Source organism: Ixodes scapularis, unplaced genomic scaffold, assembly GCF_016920785.2.
Source record: "Ixodes scapularis isolate PalLabHiFi unplaced genomic scaffold, ASM1692078v2 PGA_scaffold10__122_contigs__length_95168666, whole genome shotgun sequence".
Lineage (NCBI taxonomy): Eukaryota > Metazoa > Arthropoda > Arachnida > Ixodida > Ixodidae > Ixodes > Ixodes scapularis.
Genome location: NW_024609836.1, coordinates 18,009,112 through 18,028,721, shown reverse-complemented (window position 1 = coordinate 18,028,721; position 19,610 = coordinate 18,009,112). Strand labels below are relative to the sequence as shown.

Below are 19,610 nucleotides of genomic sequence, written 5' to 3'. Positions count from 1 at the left end.
AAAAACGTGACTCCACCCCAAAATGATAGGTGCTAAGACAAATGCATTGAAGCAATATACAATGATACATGTAGGCTGGGGTCTGTGGGTGCCTGTATGACCTCGATGTCAAAATAAAGGTTTCGCATTGATGGGAAGACCGAGCAATATTTGTTAAAGTTACCAGTGTGCAAAAAGCTAGACAGTTTTTTCGCTCTTTTTGGTCGCAATTATGCTCACTCCTTCATTATTCCTCCAAACATTAGTTAACACATTTACACGCTGAGGCAGTCGGCCCCTTGGTCTTTATGGACCTTCCTGACAACGTCCTATATTTTTATAGTATGGAGTCTATGATCTGTCATATTTTATTTGTTTACTAATATATATGCCTGCAGTTCAAACACCAAGGTATTTTAATTCAATAAAAAAATACAAAGCACAGAAGAAAGCTAGTCTCCACCACCATAAAAGACTTCAGGCCAAAAGGGGTTAACGGTGAAATAAACAGCGCCAAGAAACCAAGGACAAGAAGAAGTGCACAAACAAAGCACTGACTCTCAACCGATTTATTTTGAAGAAACACAAATCGACGTGAAACACAAACCAGAAAATACATTGTCATCTGTCCCCAACACGCATCAAACCTGCTCAAGAATGCCAGCTCTGTCAAACAATGTGATTGAGGCCGAACTGACACATTTGTCTTCAAAAGGAATTAACCACTCAGAACTCTATTTGAGAATATTTTTGTGGACTATGAAAAGTGGAGATTTGTTTTTCAAAAGAGTCGAGGTACAACAACCTTTCATCACCACAAAAGTTACACTTTTACAAAGGGAAGTCCACCTGGAGAGTATCTGTAGTGCTGCAACACACAGCAGCAACAACTGTTAACTCGGAAAAACATGCATTATATGTAGGATCCTTCGTTTTCAGATAAAACCCAATATTTCTTGATATTTACATCCCAAACATGTTTTTGAAAAATCAGGTTAAACTACATTTTCCACCAAACTCAGAAAATGGATTCCACCATTTCCGAAATTATTCTGCTCCAGAAATATTTTCTAGGAAACAAAGGGCTAATAGAAACACGTGCAACAGCTCTTGACCTTGGAAACAAAGCTAGATTCTGTTGGCTCCATTGAACTGCGGTGAAATAGATTGAGTCATTAAATGCCACTTTTGTGCCCATTATGAATTATCTTTTGCCAAAAAAAAAAAAAAAAAAGATACAGATGACCAACTACCCTCTTTTGCTTTATTTTTGTCTAACTGCAGTGACGTCGTTGAGCACAGGGGCGGATGTAGGAATTTTATGAGCAAGGGGGGGGGGGGGGGGGGGGGGGGGGGGGGTCAGGTGTTTGTCAGCATACCATTTGTTTAGGAACCCCCTCCCCCTATCCCTCGTTTAACACCCTAAATTTTACACATGCAGAAATCAAGAGGGGGGTTAGGACAGATCCGGACCCCCCCTCTAAATCTGCCCCTGGTTGAGCATTGCAAATGTAAGTTGTGATGTTGAGAGAATGTACTCTCAATTCAAATATGCACAAAGACCAAACAGGTCTGGGATGGAAACAGAGATACTGTGCATGCAGATGATTATGTAAGAAACAAGGATTCATAAAATATCAAAAAGACCAAGTGAGCTCATATACCATGCCTCAATCTGTTTACAAAAAGAACAATCCATCTCATGGATTGTTCCATGAGAAGTGTTTTTTTAAACAGCCTAATTGAGAAAAGCATGTCACAAAACAAATCTTCTGCGAAAAAACAAATTTTTTCTAGGAATATTTATGCCACAGGACGTAATTTAGTCGGGGTCACAACTTCTCCACATTTGAGACTCCCGCTCTTTCGACGCGCACGGAGTGGCTGGTATACGTCACTCCGTGACGTATAATACCAACTTTGTGGAGCGCGATTTAAAACTGACGAAATAGCCGCAAACTAAAATCAGTCTCGCGCAATAAATATTGCTGTAAAAATTTTTGTTTCTGGCGAAAAAATTGTTTTGTGACATGTTTGTCCCAATCAGGCTGTTTAAAAATACACTTTTTTTTCTTTGCAGTTACCCTTTAAACTGACTAAGGCTCTTTATTGTTAATGAAACCCAATGATTTCTAAATATACCCAGCTGTGACGAGATGTACGACGTGTAGGCCTGTGGTAGAGAAAGACGTTGGTACTGCCAAGGGCGTGCTAGGGGAAACACTCGACTGCTGGGCCTGCTCGAACAAGCTGCGTTATCTTTCTGTGTCCAGCCTGTCTTGTCCTTCCAGACGAGTGGTGCATACCGGTCCTCACAGACGTCAGCATGACGTGTGCCTCGGTAGCGGACTATTTGCGCATTGCAGAGAAACACCGGCTGGCTGTGATGATGGTGTGGGAGGTGCTTCTGGTGCAGTCTTAACTTATATCTGACTATAGCCTCTTAGATGTGTCCACCAACCTCTTCTTCATCTCTTTAACTGTGCGCGTTGAGAAACAGAACAATGCCTACATGTAGCTAAAGGGACCACTACTGGCACAAGGTTTTTAGTTATTATGAATGTGCAGCTTATTTCTGCATCCATTTACTCACCGCTAAAGCACGTTTAATTATAATTCGAAGTCATTATTTATTGACTGCGCCCTCAGAGTCCAAGGCCTACAAAGAGGTGGTAAGTAAAAGAGGAACTTGAGATAAATAATTAAATGTACAGTAATGCCAAGCTATACCTGGTCCAGGTCATTTTTATACTCTCTTGCTCTACCCAAATATTTTTCCCCAAATCTTGAATTTAAAAAAAATATATATATACATCTTATTATGCACGCAGGCTAAAAGAAAATCACATCCTGAAGTTTATTTTGCATAATAACCATAGTTTTATTCTGAACATTTTATTGCAAGGCATGTATGTCTGTCCCATCAACCTTCACAGATGTTTTTTAACATGGAATTCATTGTGTGGGATATATGTATCTGCTATGTGTGTGTGTTACGTGTGGCTATAGGGGAAAAAAACCGACCTAAAAGCGGCATAAAAACGCAACACAGATATAACACCAGTCCCTAGATTTGGCAGGTGATGTCTCACCCACCAATTTTAGGGGTTGGTGGTCACATGACACCGCGCCACTTGATGACCTTATGACATATCCTACGTACAAGAATTCTTTCAGGGATGGTCAAAACGGACAGCAAGATTCGTAAACACCCGACGTGCACGCATGCGCCATTGAACTCTGAAGGAATGTTTTTCCCAAAAACATGCGGCCTCGCTACGACAGAGCAAGATCCGCAGGATCATGGAGTTCACTCTGCGAGTGTCGCTTCTCTGCAGTGCACCAGTGTCCAGGGAGAAGCGCACTTAACAAAACTAATTAACTCGACCAGATAGACCTCATTGTTAGCTTCCCTGCTACTGACGCGACTTACCGAAGGTAGGCTGCGAGGAGTCCCTATCGTTGCGTCGAAACACGTTTCGTGGAATTACGTTTCATAGACAGACGTTTCGTCAACACAAACGTCCTATTGACACTCGTTAAGCGAATTGCACGCTGTAGGGACATTTTGTCATGCGTGTATCACTGGGGTGGGCGTTAACCCTCTCCCCCGCCTGCGTTCACGCAGCTTCGCGCAACAGTCTGCGGCAGCTCATTACAAAAATGTTAACCCACCTGACCGACCCGTACACGCTGCTTCGCGGTGACGGTCTCATGCAGCTTATTACAAAAAAAAAGCTAATCTAAGCTGTCACTGAAACGACTTGTCAATGGAACAATCTGTCGATGAAACCTCGCATGTTGCTGAAACGATCTGTCGATGAAACGTTATTCGATGAACTGATTGTCACCGGACTGCGAGTACCCCAGCCAAACGAAACCATACTGCATACATTGGTATGCGTTGGTCAGAGCAGTGCAGCTGCACTGGGCTGACTGTACGAACTGCTGCCGCCAACAGTAATGTGTCGTGTTGTGCTGAGACAAAGCTTCATAGTTTTTTCAACTTGCCATCGTCTGTGTTTGGGGGAGCGACACTGATAGACTCGTGCCATATGAGACGAGAAATTTGGTCTCCCTATCATGTCTGACACTGTATCAGCATGGCTGATATAATCTACACCGCCACTTTGTGTTTGTTTTTGTGCTGTAATGCTTGCATATTTTAGCGACAATGGGACAGACTGGAATAGCATCCTATGCTACTTTGTTGAAGGCACGTTCCGTCGTATGTGTCGATAATATTTCTGGACCAGTATCACATGCAGTCTGTACTTCCTAAAGAAAAACTGTGCACAGAGTGAAAAATGGGAATCTAAGGAAAAGTATGACGAAACTTGAAATCACTGGACATTGAATCTGGCAGTTCATGTTTGCTTTCTTTTTTCTTTTTACCAGCCTTCTTTCGGACGTGCAAATCACTTTTTTTTGACATGCAAAACAAAACGCTGGAATTGTTTTTAATAAAATTAATGCAAGATAACTGATACAACCCAAAAAAAAAATAAAGAAATCATAATTTAAAAAATTAAACAAATCAGGTTTTATTTTTTTTAATTAAGATCAAATATAAATCAGATTTATATGATTTAAGTCACTTTACCCCAAGAAAATAGCAGTTCAACTTCTACTAGTTCGTTTCTTTTTTTTTTTTAAACAGAGAAATTGATTCTTCACTTCACCCAATCACTGAAAACAGTGTAAACAAAAAAAAAAGTTGTACATTTAATTATATTGAAAAGTGCATTTTAATTCAAACATTTTTTCTTGACATAAACCATGTCATACTAAAACAAAAGTACCTTGACTTGTTTGGTGATTGAGAAAGCTTTATTATCTGTGATGTTTCAGCAAAGCAAAATAAGAATCACTCTGAAGTTTATACGAAAACCCCGTGGAAACAGCTCAGAATTGTATTCTATCACCTTCGTGCACACGGTGCCATTGTTGTCATTGCTTCCGAGACAGGTTCCAAACAAAGCATTATGGCTTCAAAGCTGCACCAAAAGTAAAAGCAACAAAAGAAAAAAAATATTCAACAAATTATGACATCAGAACTTCAGCACAGCTTGCGAGTTGTTCAACAACTAACTTTTTCTTTTGGTTTCTTTTAAAGTGTGCAAGGCAGTGTAATCTTATAAAAAAAAGTGGCAAGCTCATGTAAGACAAAACGTATATATACTGATCAGAGTGAGATCAACCTTACATGTATACAATTAGATCTGCCTTTATGTGCCTGTCTCTCTGAGTCACTCTCTTTGTTGGTCTGTGTACGTGTGCATGCAAGCATAATTGCTTTTGTTTGTTTTCTTCACATTCTGATTCGCTTGCAAAGGTACAACGTAACTGACGAAAAAAGTGGATAAAAGCAAGGCACACCTCTCTGATTAGCACGGCAGAGCACCACATTTTGCTTGTCTTCAGCCTGTCATACATTTTTGTTTGCTAGGTGTTTTTTTTTATTATTCAAAACAAAATAAATTTACATGGACAGCATCACATTATAGACAAAAACAATAAATGGAAACATATTTATTTGATTAGTTTTGTGGGAAAGGATTTCTTGCGAGAAATGAGTTCTTGTGGGAAAATCATCATAGTGAGATCGCTGCAGCTTAAATCACAATTTAAATCATCGTACAAGAAGGTTTCTCGTCAGACGTCAGCCTGCATTGTGATTTACTGAAGATGTTATATTTATTTCCTGGGATATATGCATATAAGAAGTGAAGATCAGCTAGATGAGCATTTGCGGGTCTGCCTCAACCCGAATGACACGTCACCTTCAAAGTGTGGACTCGAAGAACCAAAGTTCCATCCGTGCACGCATCTGCCGCCATAGCTTCGCGAGCGAAAGGGCACAGCAGGCTGCTGAACGTGCCTCACTGTCGAATGCCAGCTCCTCCGCTATGGCGCTACGAGACTTGCCAGCTTGCTGGTGTTTTGCAGTATTTTTAGATTGACCGTAAGACGGTGTAATTTATTAAGGGATTTATTCATAATTGCAAGTGTCGTGCACCCGACTGGTACCCCACGCGTGCAAGCACATGCACCATGCGCGTAAACGAGCAGAGACATGGTAGCGTCCAGTCGTCTTGCTTGCAATCATCCATACGACATTGCTCTATTGCTTTTAAAATTTCACCAGCTCTGAGCTGAGCTCTAAAACAAAATATACAACTTTTGGGAAATGCTGTTAGCATGCCCAGTTTCAAGTATGTACTACGTTTGGAATTGGAATTTTTCAAGGTGTGCCATAGGTGCTGGTCCTTACAGCTGCACCACGTACAGTGCAATCCACTTATGGCAATACCATACATAACGATGTACAGCTTATAACAATCAGTTTCTAGGGGACCATCTGTTTTTGTGTTGGGTCTATGTAAAAATAAACCAGATATATCGATGGAATATATTAGACATATCGGCTATAACAATCACAAGTGCACTGATTGGAAAAAATCAGGCAAAAAATTAAACCAACAATAAAAAGAACCGCTCAACGAACGACGCCCAACTTGCCACGTGTGTATACAGACGCATATCGAAAATCACCGCGAGTTGTCGCTGTGCTTAAAGCCGACTGACATCGTCATCATCGGCGTCAGTCGTCACATTTTAAAAATAGCACCGGCAAAATGCACGCAGTGAAAACACAAGTCTCGGCAGTTTCGATGGAGATGAAACAAAACAAACTGAAACATTCGCGTCGCGGTTTAAATGACCCTGGAGCCTGGTCAAAATCTATCCCGTGCGTAGTGGCGTCACTGGGGTCAGCGGCACTCGGGGCGGTGGCCCGCGGCCACCCCTTCCCCCCGCGACACCCCCCGGAGCGCTGCACCCCGGTCCGCACCCCCTTGTGACGCCACTACCCATGCGACACCTTGGCCGCCACCTGGCAACGCCGCGGCCCCACGATCCTGATCGCCGCTGCCGCCGTTGACGAAGGCGGCCAGAGCGACGGCGATGCCGACGAGGGAATTTGCGACGTCATCGTGTGTGCCATCATCGATGATCGTGTGTGTCCAATTTACGTTCAAGATGTTTCCCTCGCGACTCAGTACACTGGTCGGGCGGCAAACGCGCAGCAACGGGATGCGTATCAGGACCGCGTACGATGCATCCATTTCCTGCCTTTTATGCACGATTTACCAAACACTCGTTCAATTACTAAATAAAGAAAATGTTTATTTTAAAGCTGATTTTGTACGATGTGACCCGTATGTTTCATCGCTTGAGTAACTTGCTCCATCCTGCAGCATGGTGTATTATGTCGGAAACTTTTCGAGGCCAGTACAGATACGACAATAATCGGTTCTCATGTTTACTCATTACCGTTGTAATTGGATCGCACCGTATAAAAAAAATAAAACGAGAACTAGCATCCGTGGGAATCCTCAAGCTAACCTCGGCAATTCCGAAAATATTCCAGTGAACGAAGAATTCCAAACACCATTGGCAAATCGCTCGATAACGCATGGAGTGAATCGTGCCAATAACCAATAATAAAAAAAAAACGACAAAAAAAAAAGCGTAGCAGGGAAACCCGCTGCACGTGTTTGAGGATGCCTCGCTCATTCCGTGACTCACGACCATCCGCATCCTCAGCGAGAATGGTAGGCAGTACCTGCGCCTAAGGTCTCTGCGCCCACTCGCTCGCTACACCCCAACAAGTCCCGTCGACGACCTGGAGCCGCCCTCCAAATTGGGACATTTTACAGCAAAGAAACTATACATCGGTTAAAGGGACACTGACAGGGTATTTATCCTCGCCGAGGTTTTTAGTTGTACGTGACATATCAGAGCTCAACTACCCAGAACAGAATTTGCGGCTCGAAATTCGGTTTCTTTCCACCCGAAAACCGCCGATCAAGAACTGGCCGGTTCGAGTCTCGCTCACTCTCTTTTCCGCGGTCACGGGCCGTTTTCTAAGGTATCGATGCGACCACCAAATTTAATCAAAGTCGTGGGTCACTGAAGGGACACACTCAATATTAAAAATAGAAAAAAATATGAAACCCATTTTTTGTGGCTTCTAAAAACCTGCAAATACGTTGATTGAAAAAAAAGTTCCACAGACAACCGGAAGCATTCTGTGCGTGCGTCGTTTCGCGTATCGTGGGACTCGCGGGGACGGCGATTGCAGCGGACGACGGGCGTGGGACCTCTATTTCAGAACTGTCGTTCGCGGTACCGGCGAATTTTGTCCGCCTTTAAAAGAGAAATTTGGGACTGTTCAAACGAATTGGTATTCATGCCGTACGACACGCCCGACCACCAAGCCGATTTGCACGAAGACGTCTCCGAGCCGTCACTCCCTTCTTGTGGCTGAAGACATCGCTCGCGCAAACGTCAAGCGCGACGTGTCTACTTCGAGTTGAATATGCACGCGTACGATTTCTTTACTAGGTGAGAATGTCGCCAATGCGTGGTGCATCCCGACTTCGACCCTGGAGTGCTTTTGCTAGAGAAAAATCGGCAGCAAACTTTCCAACTTACAGTTTATCGGTTCAATTGTTACTAAGGAAAGAGATCCCCGAATATCGACATGCCCCATTAGCTCAGTGGGTAAGACGTCCGCTTCGCACGCGGTAGGACCGGGTTCGATCCCCCGCGAAACTTTTTTTTATAATATTTTCCGATGTTTACATTTCTTTTTTTTTTTTACAATTATTACTGAAGAAACAAAAAACAAAAAAAAAAATAAGGAACAAATGTTGTGGACGACACGTCGCTGAATTAAATGGTATGGGATTTCCTTTTTGACACCTGCGAACTCAATGTAATCACTTTCCACAAAATGCAAGGAGCATATAAATCAGGTAGCGTCCGCTTTCCGAGGTGCCCGTAAATGGTTTACAGGAAATGCAGCCAGCCATTGGTCCCGATCCCGTTGACCTTTCAGAAACTCTGTCGCACAATGCCACTTCTGTTTCGGACGCAGGACATGTGAGCCAGCTCTTCACGCAACATCTTGGGTGTATTCTTTTCGGAGCCGATCAAAATTCACCACGGGCACTCACTACTCATCTCCAACTCCTCAATGTACAAAACAACTAATCTTGGAGTACAGAACAACGAGCGGAACATACATAACTGCAAAAGAATCCCATGGCGAACAGTTCCCGTACGCCGCATGTCGTCTGCTACAAAAAGGAGAGAGAGACAAAAAAAAAACAAAAAAAAACACGGTCGGGTGTAGCCACGTGACTTCCGCCACTCCACTCTCTTCTCTCCACTTCTCCGACCTCCGTCGGGTTTCGGTTTCGGTTTCGAGCAGTTGCGTCTTTTGGCTTTATTAAAAAAATACTCTACTCTGTTGCAAAATATTAATTGGGTAGTCCTCCAACACCATAATGAAGCGCCTGGCAAAAAATGAAAAATATTTTTTGGGGGGTGTCAGTGTCCCTTTAAACCCGATGCATGGTTTAACGGTTTAACCGTTAAACCCGACACGCGCGGAAACGGTTAAACCGTTTCCTTAGCTCGCGTTATGTTACGAAAGCTTACGTCGGCTTAAGGCCCGTTCACACTCTTGCGACAGAGTACGACTGAGAGAGACGAGATCTCTTACAACTTCTTAAATGTTTCTAGAATGAGGGAACACACTGACATTGTGGCGCCATCTATGCGGTGACCCTAGAACTGCATTTCACAAACGCGAAAGTTTTGCGGGATTTCCGAGGTCAAATGTGCGTAAAACCCATAGAAAGGCTCGTTTATAACATTGACAAAAGTTTTTCGAGCCAAAAAAGAAAGGATATTGCGCGAGAAATAAAAAAAAATATGCCGAACCGCCGAGTTTACACTGCTTCCCAATAGATGGCGCCAGTGTGTTCTCTGGTTTAAGAAGTTTTAAGGAACCCAGGTTTAAGAGGTCGCAAGCAGTCGCAAGAGTGTGAACGGGCCTTTAGACGAAGCCACATGCTTCTGCTGCAAAGCTGCGCAAAGTACGCTAATCTTGACAACGTACAAAAAAGACGACGCCAAGAATAGTTTCCGTGCAAAAGCAAAACAAAACCATATTAAATATCAAACTTTGGTGGCGGAAATTTACTGAAAGGTCGTGCCAATAAATTTATCGTTAACTAAAAAAAAAAAAAAAATCACGAGTAACCGTATTGGCGAAATAAAACGTGAACTCACTAAAATTACAACAGATTCGTTTACAACATATTCGCCTTTAGAAAACATAAACGTGGGGAAATAAAACGAAAACCTCGGAAGACATCAGCAGTTCCGAGTCCTTTAAACAAACGGCCTCCCAAAACCAACAAAAAAAAAAAAAAGCGAGAAACACTTACTGGAAGCGGCACGGCCCTGGCCATGTGCCGGCGTATTTTGGCGTGGGTCATTGACGCGCGGTGCTACTCCTGCTGACGACCCGTTTTGGCAGGAGGTGGCGCATCGAACGGCGCTTCCCAATTAACGAACAATGGCGGAAATTAGCAGCGGGGCGACCCATAGCGGTGGTGGCCCGATCGGGCAGCAGACAACACGTGCCGGCTGCCATTTCCCCGCCGGCGGCTATTTCGGTCCGTCCAAAGGCACTGGCCAGAGCGGGAAGGAACGCTCCCAAAGCGGCCCATTATTTCCTCGAGAAAAGGCGGCGTCGTGGCTGCTTCGGCCGGTATTTTTAGGCCGAGCGGCACGCCTGCTCGCTCCGAACGGCCTCGGCGGCCACGGGCACGCGGCCCATTGCCCACGCTCTCCCCCCAAAGGGTGTACACCGGGCAAGACACCACGGAGAACAAGAGTAGGCGCGCCCCTCTTTTACTATCGCCTCTTTCACGGCGGAGGGCACATCTCATCGAGACAGATCACTCCGGGGCTCTAGACTCGAGTCCATTGGACTTCGGCGACATAAAGGATCGCGATAGCTCTATTGCCTCGATGCGTGAACCTAGGAACCAACTTTGTATTTCGCGATCCTAGGGCACCACGTGTAGATTTAGGCAGGGGTTTCCCCAAAAATTGAAATTAGGATGATGCCTTCAAAAAAAAAAAAAACAAAAAAAAAAAACAAGGGCAGTGCAGGGAACCCACTGGATCTAGGAACATGTTTAAGAAAGCCAGGTTCGCGATCCTAACCGAGGAATTCTGGCTAGAGAGAGGTATCTAACGAGGGCACGATGACGGAACAGTCACAAACAAGACAGTCAATCCTTATCCCTTGAAGGGGTTACCGAGTGGAAAAAGAGGATGCTCTCTCCTCGTGGGCGCCCACCGGGACCACCGGCCCACCTGCACGCGCTGTCTGTCGCAAGGACCGAACGACACGCTTTGAAAACAAGCGCGTCGGCTGCCTTGTTCATAAAATGAAACTCTGCGTATGACGGCTTCACCCATAAATTTAAACACAACTGCCTGCTGTTCACTGAGCAACCAAGAAGCGAGCTGTACACTCCGCGACACTCTTACAGCAAACAAGCCTTCGCAGGATGTTTTCCAATCTCCAAACACAGCTAGGTGATTGGTGAGCGACTAAAAAAAGTCCAAGCGCAGCGGATGCTACGATCCATCGGAGCCAACCCAAGGCCTTGCGAGTGTCACGTGACCTTAGGAGGGGGCACAGCGACGCACAGAAGGCGTATCACGGGCTAGGTCCACAGAACGGGATTGGCTAGGATAGCTCGTAGCGTTCGCTGCGTCTGGACGTAAGGTGAAACGGGGTATAGTCCTGGAATCGAATTACGAACCTCTCCATTGCCAGTGGAGAGGTCTCTGGTTCGATTGCATTAATTGCATTATCATAACCTTAAAAATGCGGGTCGTTCACCCTTGCTGGTGTTAAGTCTGGTGCCAGCTGTTAAAACCCGTTGGCTCCACTGACGCGTCCCCTCTTTTCTAGAGGCACAGCGGTAACAGCAGACGGCGGAGAAGAAACCGCCGTGCTGACGACCTCTGCGCTTGTGGTTACAGAAGTGTGTACGCGCGGCGCAGAGCGGATGTTCCCGTCGCTCCGGTCACAACGGACGCAGTCCTGGCTAACGCGCTCGTTGCAAATGTCCTAACCTAGCCATTAGGGGGGATGGCGCGCACTTTTCATGGGGGGTTTGGCGGCACAAGCAGCCGAGGGTGGTCTCGGAACAAACTGGGTCGATGTCCGCTGCAGGCCACTGGAAGCGGTCCGCGCGGCCCGGAAGAAAAGGGAGACGTCCTCGCGTACCCGAGGCACGCCGACACGCGTCTTCTGCCCGGAATTCCGAGCAGGGAATGCCCTCCGGGACCACAGGGGCTCTGGAAAACACCGCCGTGGAGATAACGCCCGCGTCACAAGTGGAGCGATCGCCCACGATGAGATAACTAGAACCAAACAGCGCCGAATCCGATGCCTTCTCAGCTGAGACCCGTGAGTATCTCGATGCTCTCTTTGTCGTAAACATCGTCGTTGTTTTAGTCATCACGGAAACACAGGGACCGACCGAAGCGAAAACGAAACACACCGAACGGCAGGAAATAATGCCCAGCGACGAGGATATTAATAAGGCGCATCTGAACTTTCACTGCACTTTTCGTGTGACTCTTATTTCGGGCCTATGCAAGCGCCTCTCGATATTTGCGTCGCTGCGGACCATTCATTCGCGGACCCCCAAAGAATATGTCCATACGACAACGACGCGTTCCAACTGAGGGACTTTTGTCGCCTTATATCGGAGAAAGTTGTCAATCCAGCTCAATCGCATTCTTTGCCATCCTGCGGATGAGAACCGACAAAGCGGGCTAACACGTATAAGAGCGGTTTCTTTGAGAATTTAATATTTTTGTGTTTTACGTGCCAAAGCAACGACGGGCATCTGGCACGCTCCAGAGGTCTGAGGATTTACTTTGAACACCCGGGGATCTCTTGAGGTGCAACCGAGAGCTCGGTTACACGGCGCGCCTTTTACGCAATAAGCCTCCGTCAGACTGCAGGCACCTCGGCCGGGATTCGAACCCACCACCCGGGGATCCGTGCGCTTTGCCTTGTAACCACCGACGCGGCCGTTTTTCAAAGAAATGCTGTGTTAGAAGTTCACTCGCCACAGCAAACCAGCAAAAGCGCGCAGTGACTCGTGAGCAAATTTGCTCGGTCCGGCAATTTCAATTTTCAACCCTCTTGGTGAGTGACGCCATAGTACGCAGGAGGCAGGCCGACCTAAAGTCCCGCTTGGTCCCGCCCTGATGGGGAACTGAGTGGTGTGTCAAATGAAGCGCTCCTTCTTCAAACATCGTCACCTCCCCTCGAGCCCCAAAAATGAGGGCACCGACCCGCGAGAAGGTAGCGGCAAATGCCCCTCAAAGGGAATCAGATATCCCTCCGCCACCTTTGCATCCAATACCGTCCCACCGTTTCCGTGACGTCGCGGCCAACGCGCGAGGAGGGTCTTGCCTTTCTGTACATATTTGCTTTATCTTTCGACTTTGACTTAGCATTGTGGAAGCCACGAGAGGGAGATTAGAGTTCTCCCCCACTGACGGAAACAAATACGACTTTCGGGGATTAGCTTCTCCCCCGATGGATACAAAGGCTGCTTTCAGGGGCTCGGTTCCCTCTCCGATGAATACAAAGGTCGCTTTCTTAAAAAGTGGGATCGGAGACAAGTGGGAATCCATTGAAGCGGAACAAGGAGCGTTTCCAGTGAACTCTTCTTTCGACTGCGGAGAGATTTGAAACGGGCGCATCACACTTGTGGGAGGAGCTTCTACTACCTTCTTCACTTGTAACCGACTATAGTGCACTACTTTGAGGAGGGCCTCGGGCATTTTGCCCTGTTACATGAGGTGAGACGTGCTGCATTTTACGAACAGTTTCTGTGGTTGTATATAGTCATATATAGCATATGAATTTTTCGTTATGAACAGGATGTATTATTTGATGTACAGTTGTATTATTGTTTTAATTAGTCGAGTTTTTCTTTCACTGGCCCGTGTATTTTTCGTCCATATATGTTTGCAACAAATCTAGTATTGTATAAATCAGGCTTTTGCATTGGTTTGTACTCGTCTCTGTACACTGTGTAGTTGTCGTCCAAATTTTACTCGTTAAATTGTGTTTGAAACTATCGCGAACTGCACGGGGGCTGGGACCTTTGTCAAGCTGCTCTTTAGCAGCTTTTTGTCAGAGTCCCTGTTGTCATGTAAAATGTGAGAACACATAAACTTGATTTGATTTGATTTGAATCTTATTCAAACATACTGCTGACTTTTTCTTCAGAGTTGTAGCAGGTTCAAAAGAACCTCCTGCAAGTCTCAGGTTGAAAAACGACGTTTTGCTAAGGGACAGCTCCTTCCGGGAAATTAAGTGTCCTCCTTCCTGCTAGCTTTTAATTGATTCCATATTTTAATAAATCTTTATAAACTTGGCAGTTCTTACCTTACGAACCATTGTCTAAGAACTAACGTGTCCCTTCGGTTTAATATCCCTAAATAATGAGGTCTGTCAGAGTGCTGCCCTGTATAGCCAGCGCATCCTTTCTAATTTGTAGTAGTGCAGCCAAAGAGTCTTTTAATCCTTGAATTATATTCATCACTTTTCAAATAATGTAATGTCTACCAAATGATACTATTGAAACAGTAATCAAACCTTTGCTGCCAGTGTTTCACCAGTGCACTGCCTACAAGTTGCACAGTTTAAATATCTAATTTCTGCGAAAGTGCTCCTTAATAGGGGTTTATTTAACTGTGGGGGCACAGTATCCTGACCACAAATTAAAAGCGAACATATTTTTGTAATGACATGAACATACATGAAGCATAATCTCCAAGTAAAATAAACTTGAAAGTTGGTGACCCACTCTTGTTATAACAAAGCGGGAAAATGTCATAATTTCTTAATCTTCGTGAGGACACAAAAAAAATAAGTAGCTTAATAGGAATGTATCATGACTCAATATCTTGAAAAAGGTGGAGATCGATTATTTTTAAAGGGTTTTTGAATATTTTAGTGCATTTAATAGACCCTTTCCGAAATTCAGTGCCACCTGGTGGTTTGTAAAGCAGTCTAAGTTCTGCCATATCAATGGTGGAAAGGAACTTGTATCGGCACCGTCACTTTCGCAAGTCAACGGCACGCGAGGAATTGTTCAGTGTGAGTTCTTTATCACTTTCAGTTCGATGGTGACCAAGAACCTGCATTCAGAACGAAGCTCCGACCCACTCAGATGCCTCGAGAAAATTCTATACACCAAAGTGCTTTAAATCCGATTGTGTGCCACCCACAGAATAACTGAATCTGAGTTATTAGAAATAAATACTTACGTAGCTCTTGTGTTCCATTCCTACGTAGCGTCGTACTGACCCCCTGAATATACAGGCCCCACATCATCCGCTTAGGAGCATCTTCAACGTCTTCCTTTATCAGTCACAAGAAGGCCGCCCTCGGTATGGCACAGATACCGTTCCAGAGATGATGATAGTGATGAAAGTGGCCAGACTGAATTTCGGAAAGGGTCTAACGAGAAGCAGTTTTTCCTCTCGACATCTGAAGCGTTCTTGTACTGTTTGTTAAGGATAATGTCGTGGTAATAACGCGTGGTGAATTGTACAAGCATGTGCATTTCTGATTGTTGATTATCATTGCCACCAGGTTGCTGGCAAGCATAAGGACAAAGAGTTGCAATTAATGCAAAAAGGTGGTAAAAATTTGTTCTCAATAATATTTTGTCAATCAATTTACTATAAAAGCTATAACTTTCGTTTCCTGTAACCGCTCAGGCGGCGATAGAAATCATGGAGGAGCTTCGTGCTCTCACCCTCCCACATGTTGCACTATGTGAGCTTTAACAAGCGTTTTTTCTTGCGCTACACTGTAGAAAAACAATACGTGCTAAATTTTCTAATTGTTGCCCAGGCTTTAAACAATTGGCACACAGGTGATTGAAGTTAGTTGGAAGAACTTAAAATGCTTAGGGTAGCAGCAGTCATGTACTAAGGGACTTAGCTTCTTCAGGGACTTGGGAGCCTGGGTACGTCACTGGAGATTTTGAAAGTTTCTTCGCTAAATGAAGATTTCTAATATTGAGGCCACACAGCAAGAACAAGAAGTCTCAATGGAAGGAGCAGGTCAAGGGCCCTGAAGCTTACCAGGTTTTTTTAAAAAAAGTGGAAAATTGTGAGCACCTCACTCTGCGTGTTGCTTGATGGGATTTCCCAACCGACTAAATACTTCGTTTTTGTTTTCAGCTTTTTTTGTGACGGCAACAAGTGGAGGACTATTTTTTTTTTTTTTCTAATATAGCTGAATTTTATCACTTTAGTTTTGTCGTTCTTTTTCTGCAAACACACCACACTTCGTTCTTGGTTATTCTGAAAACCTCAAATTTTTCACTTGGCATTTAGGAGAATTACCTAGAATAACAGTAAACTTCATAAAATATTCGTAATTGATTAGTTAATTTATTTATCTTTAAGCGCCCCAGCAGTGGCATTGCTCGCGTTTCTAATTTTGTAGACCGGTTCACGAAAACTACGACATCAACACTACTACTCTTACCTTATGTACCACATAGCGTATATTTCAGCAAACGTATTTATACCGTGAGAATGCTCGATGGTTCAGACACTTCGGGCCTCATTGACGATTTCGGCCCTGTAATTACACGCTGCACTATTATAACCGTATGCTCGCTGTACGGTCATGGTAACGTGTTCTGCCAACTGCGGCTCGTTTTGGTGTTACGAAAGATTTTCGAGTTCCAAATGGCATCAATAACCTATCGCTAAATTACCCAAGCATCAAGGAGAATGCAGGGATTGATGTTCCACGCGCCGCACGTGCTGGCCTCAACAGTAGTAACTTTTCTAAAGCAAATGCTAAAAACAAATTGCATCTTGCACGCGCGTTCGTCAACACTTTATTTTTGGTTATTTACTTCGAATATTTTATGCGGGGAAGGCGTGCGCGCGTGACGCGTGAAACACCATCATGTTATTATTTTTTTTTTTTTTTTTTAACAGTGTGGATGGTGGTGTTTTGGACCGGCTTGTCGCCAGAAAGCGTCTTAGCAAACACTGTGCGAAACAAAGCACTGCCAAAGCTATAGGCTAGCGCACGAGCTGAGTGGCAGGTGAGGTCGAGTGCTAAGACGCTGTTTGCAGCAAGCCGGCCCTGGTCCGTGTGCCGCGGCGCTCCGAGCGCGGTTCCCTGGCCGGAAATGAGGAAAGCGCGCCCGGAAAAGCGCACGTCCGCCCCGAGACGCTTTCCCCGGTCCTTTCGTCGCTCGCTTCCGACGCTTCCACCCGCTCTTCCTTCTGCGATGGCGCGTCCCAATTCCAGCCTCAACTGGGACAAAACGACGACTAGGCCCACAACAGCATCGGTTCACAGAGAAGAAAGGGTCTCGTGCCTGCCGGCCTTCTTTTCCCCCCAGATTCGGAAATTTTCAGAATCACTGTTTGTTTGTGTGTTTGTCTGTTTGTTTGTTTGTCTGTCTGTCTGTGTGTCTGTCTGTCTGCCTGTCTGTGTGTCTGTGTCCGTGTGTGTGTCAGACAAACAATCGGGATTGGAAAATGTAGATGAAAATAGGGGAATGCCTCCATTCCCCCCAGTCAACACAGGCGAGACCGCAATACTTCTAAAACGTCTCCGCACCGATAAGTAAAAATGAATACGTAGGACGCGTGTTCATGAAACAACAAGCCTCGCGGACAGTTCATTGGGGACTGCTTTCCGAGTCAACGCAAAATAAAGAAAGATTTTCATACCGCTCGGGTTTTTCTTGTTCGGGGACCAATTTTTACGGAACGGCTCGGGGTTTATTTTCGGGGCTTACCGGTATTTACCGAAAACGCGGAACTCTAGTGTCGTGGGAGACAGAGGTGTCGTGGGAGACAGAGGTGTCGTGGGAGACAGAGGTGTCGTGAACAAGGGCTCCATCAATAAAAAGCATTCATACATCATGCATCATACAGATTCGAATGCAAGTCACCCGAAGACCCTTGCTTCGAATGCCGCATGGCAGCGGGTCCAAGGAGAAACTTGACACGCGGCATCCGAACCAAGGATATTGCAGTTAACTCGTATTTGCTGACATTCTTTTATATGACGTATGAGCAGTGGGATCACGGCTTTGCGATTTTTTTAACGCAGCCTTGCGGAACACAGATCGTTTTCAAAGGACCGCTACCGCTACGAGCGCGCGCTTCAGAGCATGTATCGAAGTGGCAGCGCGAGCTCTCGCTACGATTAGCGTGGCCTGAAAACACGATCTACTAAAACTCTCTAATAAAGCCCCTGTAAAAAGCTCGACGTTCACCGGTTGTACACGCACGAGACAAGGGGGCCGTTGGAGCAAAAGTAGAAAGGTTATGAGCAGCACGTTTCCTCGATAGCTTTTCTGCTTGCATATCACACTCCTACCGAACTGCCGTAAACCAAATTTATCGATCAATCAAATTTTCAATCTTAAATGTGCAAAAAAAAAAAAAAAAAAAACGAGGCTTGGATTTATCGGCGTTTTCCCGTAAACACCAAAAACCGCAAGCCTCGACTATGCGAGCTTCCAGCGCCCGTACCAGGCTGCCGTGTCTTCGCAGGCAGGAAGCGGCGTTCCGCCCCAGCGCAGGCGCGCCCTCGTCGAATGCCAATCGCAGAAAGGCACCTTCCCGCATGGAGCGGTTCACGCAGCGACCGTAGCTGCGAGCCACCCCCACGCAAAGAGAGATTTATTTCAATATCTTCCCGGAGGTATACGAAGCTCTTCATTTCATCCAAAACGCTTCGGAAACAAGGACTCTGCAGATGGCGCCTAATTAAATATAATCCGATAGCCTAATTTCTTCTGAAACGTGTTCTTGGATGGCTACCCTCTCCTTCCAGTTCGCTCAAATCGTTCAGACACTTCAGAGAACCCGGCTTCGTCCCAAAGACTTCGATTGTCATTCCAACCTCATGTCAGAACCGCACTGGCCCGCTAAGAGTCCAACTTGCAAAGCCTTTTTCCGCAGAGACAAAGACTCCCGAAGATTACCTGCACAAAACTTATACCTTGCCGTGGTTACAAATTGCTAGAAATTCTACATAAGGTAAAGTTAACGAGCTATAAGTAGCTCGGTACCCCAGGTACACAAGACGTGTACCAAGGTTCCTTGTGGCCACGGGCACTTCACGACCCTGGTCAGCGGTTAACCCGCTAATTTACACCCATGGGTATAATCTAGGCGTCGGGAACGAACCTCCAGCCTTTGCTTTGGATGCAGCTCACGCTTGTGTAGCGCGCGGGTTCTACATGTGCACTTTGACTGCGGGAGTGGACCGCACAACAAACACGGCAACGCTGCGGGGGAAAAGCGTGCGGTTTTGCTTACGTCCACGAACATCGTGGCTTCGCCTGTTTAGCCTTTGCACCGAGGCGCTCGCACGACGTGCTTTGCATAATAAAGACGGGTGGCCACGTGTTCGCGGCCAGGTGCGAATATCTCTGGGTCCTCTCGCATGCGCAGCGAACAGACCCGCGTAACGCCACAGACGTCCCCGGCGCTTGCGGAAATGGAGTGCAGCGCTCTTGAAAGGGTTCGCATAATGCAGTACGGAGTGCCGGGAGCTGCTATACAAGTGCATGCAAACACGCATGCCGCAAAAGGACGGGAGAGATCGCGCCAAAATTTAGCATTTCACACGGAAAGTTTAGCTATCATAGTCTGAAAACAGG

At 45.6% G+C, this 19,610-nt stretch overlaps 1 protein-coding gene across 4 annotated transcripts in view; it reads right to left on the bottom strand.

The window, feature by feature from the left end:
* The window catches only part of LOC8026993 (serine/threonine-protein kinase MRCK alpha), a 187,130-nt gene that overhangs the window by 122,748 nt on the left and 44,772 nt on the right, over positions 1–19,610 (bottom strand). The gene's annotated exons all lie outside the window — the stretch shown is intronic.